This window comes from Terrapene carolina, unplaced genomic scaffold, assembly GCF_002925995.2.
Source record: "Terrapene carolina triunguis isolate 2854851 unplaced genomic scaffold, T_m_triunguis-2.0 Scaffold262, whole genome shotgun sequence".
Lineage (NCBI taxonomy): Eukaryota > Metazoa > Chordata > Testudines > Emydidae > Terrapene > Terrapene triunguis.
This window is the reverse complement of record NW_020664613.1, coordinates 188,944-200,857: the sequence shown is the minus strand read 5'-3', so window position 1 is coordinate 200,857 and position 11,914 is coordinate 188,944.

Genomic DNA, 11,914 nt, shown 5'->3' with positions numbered 1-11,914 from the left:
CAGAGCCTACTTCATCCTTCCAGATGTTCAAAAGAGTCCAGTTTGAAGTAGATGCTTTATATACAGACACTGCATCAGGAGGATTTATTTATGTTTCCCTTAGTGACTGCCGCTGAGATGCACCAGAACAGCTGCTGCCCTGCAGAACTGAGGGGCAAGATACTGAGAACAAGCCTCTCGAGCCAATCCAAACCCACCTTTCCCATGTCCCTCGCTCTCTAGAAAAGGGCACACACCAGCCTACTAGTTTCCACTTCAAGGTCCTTTAAAGCAAAACATGCCAATCTGAGAGCTGTGGTAGCTTGGAGGAAATCGCTAAGGCACATCCCAAAGTAGCAAACACGAAGAGGCTGTGGCTTCCTTGCTGTCTGGGTTTCCTAAGGAAGGGCGGACTCCTCTGCAGAGAGAAGGGCAAAGGGAGGGGGTGCAGGGTTGGGGAGGAAAGTGCTAACATCAACAACATCTGATAGAAATCTCTGTTCTCTTAATCCTAAATCACAACAGTGTGAAACCAGAGCAAGTGTGAGAGCTGAGGACTCCAGCTGGTTTTCACATCAGTCCCTCTTCTTTAATGTTACAGAGTATTAAAGAACTGGGGGCTGGGGGTGGGGGGGAGGAAGCAAGCCTGAGTTTGATCATTAGGTGCCAGGGCTGTTTTCAACCCCATGCATAATCAGACTAGCAACTATGCAGACACACAGTCCATCTCTGAAGTGCACACTGCCCATTCTCTGCTCCATCCATGGCAGAGCACGTCAGCATTAACACAGACCAGGGCTATGTTCGGGGGGACACGATTACAAATGTGAAAGCCACCAGCTCTCCTGTGCGCTGACAAATGGGCCATGTCAATGCCGTGCATGAACAGTTTGGAATGCAAACCCGGGGGCTGGCTTGATGGACAGGAGCAACTGCTGGTGAACTGGAGGCTTGGGGATGGTACTGGCGCAGAAAGGGTCGTTTTTGTAATGAGTCACTGTGATGATTGATACAGTCTATCAGTATCTGAAGAGAACAAGCACTCAGGAGGGAGAGGTCTTGCAAAGGGGAAGAACAACTAGCAAAGTAACAGGGCGACAATGAGCAAAAGGAAAAATTTAGACCTAATCTCAGGCAGATAAATTGCTTAGAGTGCCATTAGACTGAAGAATAATCCTCCAAGAGATTACTTGGCCACTACTCCCCAGTGTGTGGGGTGTCACACCTGCTCAAGTACATGAGATCAAACACCGGCTAGTGGCTGGGCGACCGCAGTGGCCATACTAACACTAGGACTCGATTACTTAATGGGTCTTTTCCAGGATGTCTCTCTGGGGAGTGGGAGGATAAAGGCAGGGCACACAAAGCCCATAACTGCAATACTATGGGCCCCCCAAAACTGATTTGAATCCATTCAGTGGGATCTCCAGCCCTTCCCCTTAGGCCATTCAGGCAGCAAAGCAAACAGGAGTTGGGGCTGAGCGAGAGAAGGGAGGGCTTGGAAGAGGGAGAGATGGAGGCAGATCATGGAGGGAAGGTTGTGTGGAGGACAAGATGGCGGTGGGAGATGTGGGAGGAGGGGGCACTGGCAGCTGAGTGTATTTAGGCCTGTGTTTAACTATTATGCATCAAAAAAAAAATTTCCCACTTGTTTCCAACCAGTTTTACAGCCAACTGAAAACTGGCTTGAAGGGATAAACATAGTCAGGCAAGTGGCTGAGGCCCAGCATTTAGATTTTGTTTTTAAAAAGGCATTTTACAAAACATTGTGACTAGAGCCAATCATGAAATACTGAAAACGAAGTCACTGTGCCACTCTAGTGTTAGGCCCCTGGTAGAAATACTGGAATAATGGTTAAAAATTTTGAAGGAGCTGATAGTAATAGGAGTGCAGTGTTTGGGGCTGTTACTGTAGGATGTATAGAAGGACAAATTAAAAACACAGCAATATTGTATTTCTTCAAGACATCCAGAAAATGAAACTGACCAGTTCACTGCCCCTGTTCAGGCTGAGCGAGGTGCAAAATTAAACAGCTAGCTCATATGGCAACAAGTAACTTTTTGGGTGAAATAACCCAAGTATTTAGCTGGAGCAGGTAAATAATTTTAAGCAATGGAGCCAGACGTCTATTGTCCACATCAGACTCCCACAGAAAGGTTCCAGTTGCCTTTTGAACTTTCAGATTGCCTGGCTGGGCAAAGTCAGATGAGTTTTTCTTTAAGGGGCAGGGGGCAGTAACCTACTTGAGACCCTCCCATTGCCCAGCCAGTCACAGTCAGGCAAAAGAGGAACAAGATTCCTTACTTCCTGTCCCAAGGCTGACCTCAACTCTGAGCCACCCATTCTAGAAACGAGGGGCAGTTCAATCTCTAGCTGAAGTCCCAAGCAGTGACAGCCAAATGTGCTGGATTGTTCCTGGTGTGGACTCTGTCCGCTCAGTACCCTGTGGCACAGTGCCAACGTTATAGAACTTAAAGCTTCAAATTGTTTCTATCCACTAAGTTACTGCACACCGGGCCCCCAGTGCTTGCGCCTATTCCGAGCAAATCCTGATGCTCTCTTCTTAAATACTGGTAAATGTTAAACACTTGGAACGCTGACGTCCCTACATAAACTATAGTGCTCTTTTCCATGGCCCTGGGCTTGCTAACATTTGTTACCATTGCGTACAGTTCTTACTGCTCTGAGGAGTCCCAAAACAAACCAACCCCCAAACCTCATGCAAGTTCTTATTATAGTTGTCCTTTTCCCAACTCAGGGATCTTAAACATTGTGGTTCACAGACGCTTTCCAAGCCAGTGGAAAAGTTAGCATATTTTAAACATTAAACTCCATCTGTATCCTGTGCAAGTGTTCAATATAAATATAGCTTTGGGGTACTGCTTTTATTTTATTTTTTTACTGGACTAATTGAGGGCTATAGATCTAAGTTGTCCAGCGCACCCACTGAGCTGTCTCAAATTCTTGCTTAGGGGCTTAAGTATCTTGCAGTTAAAATATTTCAGTTCAAGTCCCATATTGATTTTCAGCTGCAAATGATGAAAGTGCCAGGATAGAGTAACACTTGAGTGATTGTCTTCATTAAGACACCTTCTTTTGGTACGGTATCATCTTTCCTTAGTGCCGTTCAAATTATGTAATTTATTCAAACTTCTCTGGAAAGTGATACCATCTAAAGATGCCTGCAGACAACTTACTGAATTCTCATTCTGTAATAGAGGATTCTATGCTCTTCGCCTGGGACGTATTCGTTTTTCTAGATAGTTCAAAAGTCTTTTTAGAACCTAGTAAGTACCAAGCGCCCCGCCTGGCAAATCATCTTAATCCTAATATTTTTTCAATTTTCTCTGGCTTACTATTTCCTCATTTAAACAAACCCCATTATTTCTTTGCTAGTTATTTAACATACACTATATACAATGCTACACAAACATAAATACTATTTACATATGATACAAGGAGAAATATTTAGATCATAAACTCTTCAGAATAGGGACTTTGCCTATGTCTTTGTGAAGCTTATTTTATATATTCCAACTCATGTAACTACAGGCTGGTGTAAATCTTCAATGTAATGTCAGCCTGTGCTTTACTTTCTGCCCTATGCTGTGGTGTAATCTTGCTGTAAGTTATGAAAGTTTCATCCCAGAAGTGGTTGAAATCAGTCCCGTGCAAAGTTTTGAGATCCATTTGTTAAATGCTGTGAGATCTGTCAAAAAGAAAACGCTCTGAGATCCTTCAAGAAGGAAAGAGTTCTCTCAACTGTGTGCGACTCTATCAAGAGACGAGCAAAGTGAAATCAAGCAATTCCAGATTGTGAACAGTTTTATCTGAAAAGGAAAGTGCCCCCAAATAATGTTATCTCCCAGCAATAAGTTAGATTTTGACAGCTACGGTCAGGTAGAAGAAAAGCCACAGGATGCATAATTATTAACTGAACAGTCCCATAAAGTCCCCTGCCTGGTATGAAAATAGACGTAGGTAAATGAATCAAGGGGTTTGGCCTGCCATCTGACCAGGAATATTGCAGGAGTAAAAATATTTACTACGGAGGAATATTAACGTGCAGAGTACTACAGAGCAAGCTGCCTGAGGCAGGGACCATCTTTTTGTTCTTTCTTTGTACAGCACCTAGCACATGGTCCTGGTCCACGGCTCGGGCTCTCATTCATTACTGCAATACCCATTGATAACCAACAACAACAGTGACCAATCAAAGCAGCAGAATGAGGAGCTCTAGGACCCTACAGAATGAAGGCAAGAAGAAAAATGCTAGAGATGAATGGAAGTATGAGTTCTAGAAAGGCTGTGGTACTCAAGTTCCAGTGGTAGCCGTGTTAGTCTGTCTCAGCAAAAACAACGAGGAGTCCTTGTGGCACCTTAGAGACTAACAAATTTATTTGGGCATAAGCTTTCGTGGGCTAGAGCCCACTTCATCAGATGTATGAAGTGAAAAATACAGGAGCAGGTATAAATACATGAAAAGATGGGGGTTGCTTTACTAAGTGTGAGGTCAGCCTAACAAGATAAATCAATTAACAGCAGGATACCAAGGGAGGAAAAAACTTTTGAAGTGGTAAGAGAGTGGCCCATTACAGACAGTTGACAAGAAGGTGTGAGTAACAGGAGGGAGAAATTAGTATTGGGGAAATTAAGTTTAGGTTTTGTAATGACCCAAACACTCCCAGTCTTTATTCAGGCCTAATCTGATGGTATCCAGTTTGCAAATTAATTCCAGTTCTGCAGCTTCACGTTGGAGTCTGTTTTTGAAGTTTTTTTGTTGAAGAATTGCCACTTTGAGGTCTGTTGTTGAGTGACCAGAGAGACTGAAGTGTTCTACTGGTTTTTGAATGTTATGATTCCTAATGTCAGATTTGTGTCCATTTATTCTTTTGCGTAGAGACTGTCCGGTTTGGCCAATGTACATGGCAGAGGGGCATTGCTGGCACATGATGGCATATATCACATTGGTAGATGTGCAGGTGAACGAGCCCCGGATGGTACTCAAGACATTTTTCAAGACCCCAAGGGGGAAAAGAAAGCAACAGAATGGTCTTTAAGCAATGACAAGTGTAATGTATGGATAAACGAAGTACATGGAAGATTAAGTAGCCAGCCTCAGCATTCAGAGTAATGGAGAGAGGTCAAAATGAGATACATTTGCCAAAGGAGACAGACTTAAAGGATTCAGGATCATGCCAAAACAGACAAGTCAAGCAGTTAGGACATCGGAAAACTGACAACATTCCAAGGCCAGATGAGATGCATCCCAGAATTGAGAGGAATGCAGCATGGGAGAATGGATCTCGGCAGTTTCTGCTCTGGAAAGGACTTAAATAGCAGTTTCACATCAGGATTGAGGAGCTGGGTGGACAGAAAAATGTGTATTGAAGACAAGGATTGGCACTAGTCAGCATCATGATTCTTTCCAACTTGAGAACACTAATGTCTCCATCACTCGGAAAGGGTTCCCGCAATTCTACAAATTCCTTAAAAATGAGGAATTTTATTGTAGCCAAAATGAGAGAGTGGGAATGTACCTAGCTCTGCACATATTGCAATCTGCAGAAAGGCATCCGCCTTTCCTAAATCTACTCTGAAAGTATAATGCAGCCCTTAAGTACTCATGCCACATGCTCTGGTTTACTAGGAACACCCTGTTCTGCTCGTTGTAGCACTCTGGACTCGTTGGTCATGCGTGGGTTGTGGCTTTATACATATAATCTCCCTTTGCAAATGGGTTTAAGGCCAAGCATTAAAATGAAACAGGAATTTTTATGACAACCAAAAAGAAAAGGGCTGTGTTTCTCCTCTCGAAATACCAGGGTAAGTCTGTTCATTTTAACAAAGTTACTCCTGACTTACACCATTGTGAGAGGAGAATCATATCTCTGGAATGACATTTGTATAAGATTATCCTATAACCAAGTGTGTGTGTGAGGATGGGGGGGGGGTGAGGATTGTCATTTATTGCTGGACTAATATATATATATATAAATAAATATATATAGAGAGAGTGTGTGTGCGTGTGTGTGTGTGTGAGAGAGAGAGTGAGTGCGTGTATGTGTGAGAGAGAGATTAACCTATAATGAAGTCTGTGCGTTTGTACGTATATAAGTATATGAAGCGTATGTGTGTATGTGTGAGATACTGAAGAGTATGTGTGTGTATGTGTGTACACACACATACTTCATTGTAAGTTAATCACATATATCTACTATATGTGTCCAGAAATAAATCAGTGCATCATTCATCTAAAAGTCTTAAACCGTAATTTGTCACTTCATTGAAAAGTCTTTGAAATAGGTATAAGAAGAAGATATTAAGGGTAGATGTCAGATTCCTGAGTGTCATTTTTAGGTTTTAATCCAAATATACCTAACGGGTTGGGATATCAAAACGTGGCTCTAGTGTGATTGTAATTAAGAGTCAGCTAAAAATTTGATCCCTTTTTAAATAGTAGAGAAGTTTCCCAGAAGTGGCACCGAGAAAAGACTATGGACATATTTTGGTAAACACTCTTTTCTAGTGTTTAAGAAGGTTGGTTTAGACCCCAAAGGAAAAAAACATCCATCTGCTCTAAAGAGTCCTGGTGGGAGGAATTGGAGCTCTAACAGTACAATCATTGTGGCTAGCCTGAAGCAAGAGAACAAATGTTAGTCCTGCTGCTTGTAAGACGACAAATCAGCACCAGTTTTAATTAACTTTAATGGTTTGGAAACTAGACCAGACAAACTTGTTTAACTAGCAGAATTTAAATACAAGCAAGAACCAGCTGCTGTCCTGTTTCTTCCCTGGAATGTGATTATCCATTCACAGGTAAAACGACATTTATGGCATTTACGTCTTTTTATACTTCTTTGCCATTTTAAACTAAACTAAACATTGTGCAGGATACATGTGTCAAAACCTCTCTGGAATCCACAAAAAATGAGCTGCTTCTACAAAGTACCTGGTCTATGGATCTTTGTAAACTGGAGAGGATAGCACAGGATGTACCCTGTGCAAACACAACTCCATCTCCCCCCCAACACAGGAAATGAGCAAAGCCAGAGCTCTCCGTTTAAAGTTGCTTATTAATAACTAGTTGTATTACAATAGCGGCTAGAGACTCCAATCAAGATTGAGGCCCTCTTGTGCCACACACTGTCTATCTCCACAACAGGAGACTGTCCTCACCCCAAAGAGCATATTACACTCCAAGGGCACAGCTCCATTGCAGCTGGAGCTGTAATTTCCAGCTCAGGCAGAGGTACACGTGCTAGCTTGGGTCAAGCTAGTGACCTAAAAATAGCAGCATCGCCATGGTAGCACAGGCAGCAGCTCAGTCCCATCAGAGATCCTAGGTGTGTACTTGGGTGGCTAGCCCAAGCTGCCACCAGCAAACATCAAGGCTACCCTGCTATTTTTAGCACGCTAGCGTGATCAGAGCTCACGCATGTACATCTACCTGAACTGGAAATTACACCCCCAGTGGCAGAGTAGATGTTTGCTGAGGAGACAATGCAGACAAAGTGTGGGAGGGGAAAGAGAGGTACAAAGAGGTGAAGTAATTGGCTCAACGTCACAGAGCACGTCAGTGGCAGAGCCAGCAAGAGAAACGAGGCCTCATGAGTGCAAGCCCGTGGCCCTATCCACTAGACTAGACCATGCTGCCTCCTTCCTAGCTGACATGAGGGCTTGTTAGGGGGACAACAGCTCCTCCCCTACTTTAAGCAAGAGCCATAGCCCTGGGCCAGCAAACAGCTTGAAATGAATGTCTCCAGTGACTGAGCAGACTAGGCAGAGTCCTTCCTGGCTGTGCTGGTTTCTCAGTGCATATTGTCTTTTCTTTAGTCTTCAAGGATCTCAAAGAACCACCACCAGAGTACAGCAGCCAAATATATATGCTGCTGAAAGCCTGAGTACAAAGCATTGCCACTTCCTATATTACTATCCTTGAAAAGAATAATTAGCCCTTTTCGTCTTGAAAGCACTTTACAAACATTAGCTCTCACAATATCCATGTGAGGTAATGTAGGTGTTATCCCCATTTTACAAATGGGAAAACTGAGGCCTGGGTAAAGTAATTAACTTGCTTGAGGTGAAAGATGGAGTCTGTCTGAACTGGGATTGGAATGCAGGAGTTCCTGTTCCTCCATCCTGTGCATCTTACCACAAGTGTATTTCCTTATTAAACTATCAAACAAGGTTTATGCTTACTCCTTGCCACTGCCAGAGCGGAGTCTTAAAAGATAAAGGGCCTACTTCTGATCTTATTTACAACAGTGTAAGTCTGGGCTAACTCCACTGAAGTCAATGGAATTTGTAAGAATGCTGTGGGAGCAGAGTCAGGCCCATATTGTATGGAAGCACATGTTTTCAGGACTCTTTGTTTTTATTATTAAATCATGGTTAACTGTCTGTTTAGCTTACTCTGCTGAGGAGCATTTGAACGTTACACCATGTCTGCACTAGAAACTTTTGCTAGTACAGCAATGTCAGTTAGGGGTTTGATTTTGGGGGCAAAAAAAGCCCCTAATGTAAATACAATTATTGTGGCATATAAGTGCTTTTGATAGTATAGTTTATTTTGCTCACTGAACTGTATATAAGCTATCCCAGCAAAAGCCCTTTTTTGCAGGTATAAGCTGCATCTACCCTAGTAGGTTGTTGGCAATAGCAATACTAGCAAACTTTTAAAGGAAGATGAGGCCTTAAACTTGTAAATGTAAAGATAAAAATACATTTTAAAAATAAAAAGGAAAAATCATGTACAAATACAGTATCTTAGGAATCAGCAAGTGAAGGGTAATGAAATAAAAAAGCACCAAGAGGAAGGATGGTCTTGTAATTAAGGCACTAGATTGGAATTCAGGAGAGCTGGATTCAATGCTGGTTCTTCCTGAATGACCTTGAGTAAGTCCGCTTCCTTTACTTTGCCTATTCAGAGTGTGAACTCCTTAATGCAGTCATGGTCTCCCGATGTGTGTCTTGTCTATACAGTGCCTAGCACAATGGTGCCCCGTTCTTGCTACTGTAATTCAAATACTATTACTAATTCTTTACATGCCGTTGCTACAAATGAAAATTAATATCGTTTGCCAGCTTGTGGCAAAAATATTAAGGTCAATTTCAATTAACTCAATGGGAGTGTTATCTGAGTAAGCACTGAGCAGAAGCATCCCTCAATTTTTTGAAACCACCCGCTACTTACATGAAGTCGTGTAAGATTTTCTATTAAAATAAAATGCATTCGCGTTTCATCACTTTGGACATTTCTTACAGAGTTAAAATCTTGTAACAGGTTAACCTATAAGTTCTGATTTCTCTTGGATTGACTGCCCAGCTTCCATTTGGCAAAATCAGAGGTCTTCCAAATCCAAGGCACTTTCAAGGGAGTACTCCCATTTTGCCAAAATACAGAACCAGTCACAGCTGATGTCAGATGATCACTAAAGGAGTTTGTTTTAATTTGGAGGAATACAAGCTAAAAAAGCCTTACATACTTAAAAATGTGGCTTGTTTTCTTGTATTTTATGAGACTACTAGCTGCTCCTCCCAACCATGAAGGAGTTGTGCTAAATGTAGAATGCTTGCATATTGGGTGTGGCAAGATATTTTAAAGGGTTTAGCATAACCTTCCTAGTATATTGTTTTTGTTAAATACATTATTTTTATTAGAATAATGTTACTTACCATCCAGTACAAGCACATGGGAAGACACTGTCTCTATCTCAAAGATCACACAATCTAAATAGACATGACAGACAACACATGAAAGCAAAATGTCATCTATATGTTAGATCTTGGTTTGTTGTTGGGGTTTTTTCCTTCTTCCCCACCTCTGGATCATCTTTTCCTACTATCCTTCCCTCTTGTACTGGTAGTCCAACCAACCTGCTCTGTTATGGCTGCCCCAACGTACCCTCCCTTTCTACCGTACCAAGCCCTTGCCACGTGTAACAAACGCCCATCGTGAGGCATCTGCAAGGACAGAGCTCAGGACCTAAACACCAAAACATAGGACTCGATCACATGAGCTCAAGGAATAACTGTTAGCTGCTAGCAGTAGAGGGATCTTATCCAATATGCAGGCTGGCCATGGGGAACACAGCACACTTATTTGGTGTGTTACATATAGATTCAGGCTCATTAGGAGATGGGGTAGGCGAGACAGCCAGAGAGACTCTGCCCATGGTCAAAGTTTGCTGCAGTCTCTTGTGGGCAGGTGCTTCACTTACCTCCATGCAGTCACTGGCAATTCTAGCTATCTACACCCTATGTATGTGTGGGGCTGGTGCAGTATCGTGGGGTGGGGAAAGATCCCACATTCTCTCATTTGCTCCTAGCAGTCTCTGGCAGCTTCCCCGAGGGGGGTGGATTACTGTTGTTTGATTCTTCCTTGGGGAGGATCCCTGGGGGAAGAGTCCCACATGGCCTCACCTGCCTCCAGCAGTCACTGAGAGCTCCTCTTTTCTTCTCTCCCTCCCACTACATGGGGTGGGTTGGAGCTGGAATGTCTGCCTTGTGTGGATATGCGCTGTACTGTATACGTATGCATTTACATAAGTGAAACACGCATGCACACATCTGTTATAAAGAAACGCCGTCTATGCAAACAATGAACTCATTCTCCTTTAGATATTTCTGATTGCTACTTGTCCAGCTAAGTTTGACTTGGCAGGAATAAAGATTTCAGCAGGGATGTAATCCGAGTACAAAGTCACAAATGGTAAATGCTATTGTTCATCAGACAAGTACCTTAGCTAATTTTAATCTTTGGTAAGTACACATTACTTCACAACTCCTTATCTACCCAGATACTTTTGCTATATCAGCCCTTCTTAAGAACATACACATCACTATTTTAAAATATTGGGTTGCTCCTTCATCGCTTACCTCCCCTATTATAAAAACATTTACTAATGACCTGTAGGACAGCGTTTCCTTATGCAAAGAGCCTTCATGAAAATGTTATTTAGTAACTAGCTGCCAAACGTACCAATACATCTCCGTAGAGTGCCCCAGCACTACAGCTGTCTGGACCAGGGACTTCCAAACGGTCCATGGATTTCAGTGGCATGAAGATGGATGACAACAGGTGTGGCGAAAGCAGCACAAGCATTACGCTGTACTTTGGGAGACTAGAGTGAAGGCAGCCTAAACTAGCATCAACATCTTTCCCCTTTTATTTCACACCTTATTGTCTCATAGCTCTAACGTGCCTTATACAGCAACTCCACCACCGCAGGTGCTCTAGGAAGCATTATGGAGAAACCTTCGAGTGTAAGAAAGCACAGCTACTGGGCCCCTGCCCTTTAAGAAAGTGCAGTGTAGCCTCCCTTCCATGACTGGTCAGCTCTGTTAGTTGATGCCATTGGGGCTATCTTACCTCCCCCATTCCCTTTGAGAGTTGCTAGCACTGCTAACCTCCCACAGTTATTTACTGAGACAGAAAATGTGTCCAATGTTCAGCCCCCATTTGGTGGGGAGATTCTTTGGGTGGCCCTCCCCTTTATGCTTCTGCATAAGGGGGTGGGCATGATTTGGCCCTGAATTTAGTGAAGATTTGTAAGCCATAGAAATCTGTATTTTATTTGTAGATGTAGGGAAGTCAATTATTCTACGCAAATCTCTTATGCTATTCTAGTCTATTCTTTAATCTTCAGGTTCTTATGCTGAGCCCAACTTTGTGGTATCTGAGCATGCTGGGGTCCCAACTAAAAGAGAAGTGGTTTGTCACATGACACTGATTTGTCATGTCCCTTGGACATGAAAAGTAGAACAGGAAAAATTTACTCTCCTCTTTCACTGATTCATAGTGTGCTTAATATTGGACAACACCCCATTCTATTAAATGAGTCTTTTGCAATTATATTATCTTTAAAAAATTCGGCATAATGTTTGCTGTAACAGCTCAATTACTGGGCGCAAGATTAAACACTAACAAAT